This window comes from Symphodus melops, assembly GCF_947650265.1.
Source record: "Symphodus melops genome assembly, chromosome: 9".
NCBI lineage: Eukaryota > Metazoa > Chordata > Actinopteri > Labriformes > Labridae > Symphodus > Symphodus melops.
In genome coordinates, this window is record NC_136699.1 from 3,890,442 (window position 1) to 3,896,197 (window position 5,756).

Consider the following 5,756-nt stretch of genomic DNA (forward strand, 5'->3'; position numbering starts at 1 on the left):
GAAGTGAATTTGTGGGAAGAAGGAACAGAAAGGTCAGAAGATGAAGGACGAGAGCTAAAAACCTCAGTGCGATAACTGGTGAACTCCCTCTTGTTTCTTGTGGCCAAAAAATACCTGAAAAACTTAATACCAAGAATGTTGATACAGGACATCTGAATGGTTATTTTTCAGACCAATCAGTTTCAGTTTTCAGTCGGACATTTGATGACATGGGCAACAGGAGCTTCCTGTTTTTCTGCACAATAAATATCTGTGATGTTCCTTGTAAATAAGTGTCTTTATGGGAATGCAGTCGATGTGATACAGACTCCTTTCTATCTTCTTTGATTCATGGTAAGTGCACGTGTGGCCACTTTACTCTTCTTTGATTAATTTGACCAAACTTGAATTCCTTTTCATCCTAGATTTTATTCTGAGTGCTTCTTCCAGTTTGAACTGATCCCCATAATTCTTAAAAACTTTGATTACCTCAAGTAAGCTTAATTGTTTTCACTTTACAAATCACTTAATGTAAGCTTGTTTCAAGCAAATAGGTCTCTTATGGTAACTTGCAAAGTTGTATTCCATTTTACTGTATCATATTGTAATTGTCCCATCTTAGATTATTCCACGCTATAAGTCAAAACTGATGCATAAGAAAGGAAAAAAGTAATGGGTCTTATAATGTGAATGAGTCAAGTGTTTGGACCCATCATTTTATAACTGATGACAAACATGTTGACGTTTTCTTCTTGACTTTTTACAGTGAGACGGTTATCACAATGGATCCGATGGAGATTGATGACAGCCTACATATGAAGAGGGACCTCACCATGGAGGGCCTTGTGACAAAAGGTAAAGCATCAACCTACAAAATACACTACAAGACCCAACATCAAGAGTATTAAGCACAAGGATAAAGAAGTGTAAAGCATGTCAGTTTGGACAGAGTGACTTTATTAACTTAATGTAGATGCTCATAAGCAGTTTTCTACAGTGTTCAATTCCTTGGGAGAGTTTGATAAAGAGGCAGCTCTGTCCCTATGGATAATTAATTTTCTTTTTATTGTTGATACAGTTGATTTTCAGAGAAGAACCCCTCCTTTCAGATGTGTCTCCGTGGCTCTTGGATTGCTGTGTGCTGTCCTGTTGGCTGGGAACATAGGACAATTTCTCTACTGTAAGTTTTGTCATGTTGTCACTTTGAATATTATTTTTATAGTTAGCAACTTCCAACAAATCTAAGAAGAGCTCATGTTTCTAGATTCCATATTATACTCATTTTTACCTCCCAGTCATGTAGACCAGCTTTGCATGATTTGCATCTAAAAGAAGCTCTTTATAATCTTATAATATCGATAGTAAAATCCCTCACTTCAGACTCTGCCTGAAACAGTTAGTTAAATTGCGGGAACTCTGCAGAAATCACTATGTATATATGTATCTATGTGTGTGTGTATATATATATATATATATAATCCTGGGGATAACTCACATGTTTTTACCTCGTGATCTAAAACTTTTCCAACATTTGGTATGGGCATCTAGGATTGTAACAGTATAGTGTTTTTAAAATTTTCAGCAATAATCTAAAGAATTTGATACTTTTTTCATAGATCACATTTTCAACTTTACCAGCACGGGAGCAGATCAGCTGCAGGGAACCGCACCCTGCAGGCTCATGATGGGATAACTCAAACTTGTTTACCCCATGATCGAAAAAATTTGCCAATATTTAGTATGGACATTCAGAATTGTAGCATTATAGTGTGTATAGTGTTTTTGTTTTTTTTTTACTAATCGCAGTAATCTAAATAGCGTGAGACTTTTTTTCATTTCATAGGTTCAGATCAGCTGCAGGGAACCTCTAATGCTTCAGCTGCAGAGATAAAAACGGAGGAGGATGGAATGATGAAATTTGCTCAGCTTCAAGTATCGGCATCTGTGAAAAATAAGGTAATCTTCCTACCGACCGACATACTGACCTACCTACCTGCCTACCTATAGTAATACAAACTGTAGTTTCACTTCAGATTTTGCGATCAATGTTAATCCTTACACAGTAGTGAAATATTCTGTGACCTTTGGGATAACTTTATGTTTGCAAAGTGAAGTCTCTGTGATTTGTTCAAATGTATGAAATGAAAGTTTATTAATAATGAATTGAAATGACATGCTACAGGGCATACATAGTACTCGCAACATATGTATGTATGTGGGGCATTGATAATTCAATGTACAACACTGTGACGATTACATGATACTGGTACAACATGATTTGTCTTTATACCTTTCAAAAAATAAATCCCTTGTGTATGTTTGATTGTGCGAATGAGTCTGCGAGCTGAAATGACATAACAATATATTATGTCAAGACTATGTTTTTAAACTGTTTAAAAATGGATTCCGCCAACTCTATATAGGTTAGAAGGAATTGAAACATAATTGAGGAAAGCCAATCTACGAGACAAACTTTTGTAAAATACTGTTTGCGCCATCTCCCACATGGTGGCAAAGGTGTGGACAATGTGTCCTCAGCCATGGCAGAGACCAGTTTCAGAATGAAGGTTCAACTAAGTCTAAGTCTGAGCTCTGAGTTGATTTACTCTCAGGTGTGAAACTGAAATGCTCATTATGGAAGTCTCAGTGATTCTTTATATAGATATATCTCTTATCAAGGCTATTATATGATGCTACCATAAAGGTTATTTCAAATGTACAGAGGTGTATTTCAATTTGTACAATTCTGATCTGTTTTTCTGAATAAATAAGATAATTACTTTAAATTTATGTGAAAAGTTTCTTTGTTGTTTTTTTTAATATCTGAGAAGCTCCATTTAACGAAGCATAGGCCCTGATGGTACACACAGTAGTCCACTCTCTGTGGAGTGATTCAGGGTCATTGAAACGCCACCTGCGTATATTTTTGGGTTGCTCCGATTGGATGATTTTGTGCTATAATATTAATAACAGCAATCATAATTCAGGAGTTCTGGAGGTGATTCAGAGTTCAGTCCAGCCACCTCAGTTAGACACATGTTGACCGTCAGCTGAATTTGTATCAGTTTTGATTTTACACGCTGAGCTCCGTTACAGGCTGAACTTCCTCACACAGTTAAAGAACTGCTTCCACCTGACAGATCCACAAATGAAGAGAGTGGTATCTACTCTTTATACATACACCAGATATAAATGACATTGATATATTCTTCACAAACGGTCAGGATAGTTAATCTAAAGACCTTTAGCATATGAACTCCTGACATTTTCTCAACAATTTCAAAACAATCAGATACATTAATCAACTGTGAAAATTCTGATTACAAATGGGCCGTGATCAGACAAAGTGTTAACAAGTATGTTTCCCCTCCCATGACAGTGAGCTGTTACACAGATGTATGGTAAAGGGGAAAACGATGTCCACTACGCAATGCCAATGAAAGGGGTCTGATCCAACATTCACAAAAGGGTCCTAAGATGCTAACTACACTATTCTCCTCTATTGGCCCCTGGTGGTGAAACAATCTTTTAAACTCCATTCAATCTGTAGAGTCCCTTTGCGTCTTTAAGAAAAAGCTAGGTCTTTCATGAATGCCCATGACCTTAATGATGACAATGACTAAGGTCTTGGTATTATTGGTGATGGTCATGATGGTTTTGTTTGACAACAACTACTTTTAAGCTGGTCTCTATACTGGTTAGGGCTCTTAAGAACTGCCATCAATGTTGTGCTTTGCCTCTGTGTAATGTATGTCAGCACATATGTCCAATCAGACACAAAGCTGATCGTTTGTACTTTCTGACATTGTGACCTGTTTTTCTAAATCCTTGCTTGTGTTGTATTTACCCTCTGATGTATGTCACTTTGGATAAAAGTGTCTGCTTTGTGAGTTACAGAATTGTAGGATGTTAGTAAAATCATCAGCTAAATTAAAAAACAAAGCCATAGCCCATTTCTTCAACTTAAAAAATATAATGTGTTTTGAAAAGACCTCATACGCTGACCCACACAAACGTACGAGCAGGTATGCTGCCACCTTGAGTCTGGCACAGTGTTGATCCTTGAACCAAATGAAGGATAAATCATTTGTCTGCACAGCTAATCCATTCAAACCCATTCTACACCTGGGAACATTCATAGCATTAGTCAGAGATAATTCTTTGTAATAACAAATCTGCTGTACAGAAATGCTATCTTGAAATCTTGTCGCAACCAGCAACCAAACCCATTTAAAATGTGAAATTATTAAAGACATAATTTAGCCCATCAGCTATGGAATATGGTGATGTGGAATAAAATGACTAAAAAGCAGCCACTATGCTACAAAATAGCATGCTAATAAGCAAGTAGTTAATGGCGAAGGTAAGGCAAGGTATTTTATTCATATAACACATTTCAACAACAAGGCATATCAAAGTGTGAATACTGTGACCTGAAGTGTTACCCAAAGAGGGTTTGATCCTGAAGAAACATTGATTTCCCCAAAACAAGGTCTTAAAATGCTTAAAGCACTGAATATGTATGCTGTTGAACTATAGTGTGTTTTTGAACTGCACACTGCTGGGTTAGCATCCTTGGAATTGGCTACTTGGCTAAAACTATCTATACCTCTGTAGCTCTGTCACTGTCCTGTTTGACCTCTGTGGGAAGTGAATTTGTGGGAAGAAGGAACAGAAAGTGCAGAAGATGAAGGACGAGAGCTAAAAACCTCAGTGCGATAACTGGTGAACTCTCTCTTGTTTCTTGTGGCCAAAAATTACCTGAAAAACTTAATACCAAGAATGTTGATACAGCACATCTGAATGGTTATTTTTTAGACCACCATCAGTTTCAGTTTTAAGTCGGACATTTGATGACATGGGCAAAAGGAGCTTCCTGTTTTTCTACACAATAAATATCTGTGATGCTCCTTGTAAATAAGTGTCTTTATGGGAATGCAGTGGATGTGATACAGACTCCTTTCCATCTTCTTTGATTCATGGTAAGTGCACATATGGCGACTTTATTCTTCTTTGATTAATTTGACCAAACTTGAATTCATTTTCATCCTAGACTTTATTCTGAGTGCTTCTTCCAGTTTGAACTGATCCCCATAATTCTTACCTCAAGTAAGCTTAATTATTTTCACTTTACAAATCATTTAATGTAAGCTTGTTTCAAGCAAATAGGTCTCTTATGGTAACTTGCAAAGTTGTATTCCATTTTACTGTATCATATTGTAATTGTCCCATCTTACATTATTCCACGCTTTAAGTCAAAACTGATACATGCATAAGAAAGGAAAAAAGTATTGGGTCTTATAACTAGAATGTGAATGAGTCAAGTGTTTGGACCCATCATTTTATAACTGATGACAAACATGTTAACGTTTTTTTCTTGACTTTTAACAGTGAGACGGTTATCACAATGGATCCGATGGAGATCGATGACAGCATACATATGAAGAGGAACCTCACCATGGAGGGCCTTGTGACAAAAGGTAAAGCATCAACCTACAAAATACACTACAAGACCCAACATTAAGAGTATTAAGCACAAGGATAAAGAAGTGTAAAGCATGTCAGTTTGGACAGACGTGACGATAAACTCGATCACTTTAATTTAGTTTATGTAGATGCTCATAAGCAGTTTTCTACAGTGTTCAATTCCTTGGGAGAATTTGATAAAGAGGCAGCTCTGTCCCTATGGATAAATCATTTTCTTTTTATTGTTGATACAGTTGATTTTCAGAGAAGAACCCCTCCTTCCAGATGTGTCTCCGTGGCTCTTGGATTGC

General features: G+C 36.7%; 1 long non-coding RNA gene across 1 annotated transcript; it reads left to right on the forward strand.

Moving 5' to 3' along the window:
* Window positions 1-290: 290 nt before the first annotated feature.
* LOC306828897 lies at window positions 291-1,140 on the forward strand. Its single transcript, XR_013779806.1, has 3 exons — window positions 291-333; window positions 746-834; window positions 1,058-1,140. It is a non-coding gene; the product is annotated as an uncharacterized lncRNA (long non-coding RNA).
* The last annotated feature ends 4,616 nt before the right edge of the window (window positions 1,141-5,756 follow it).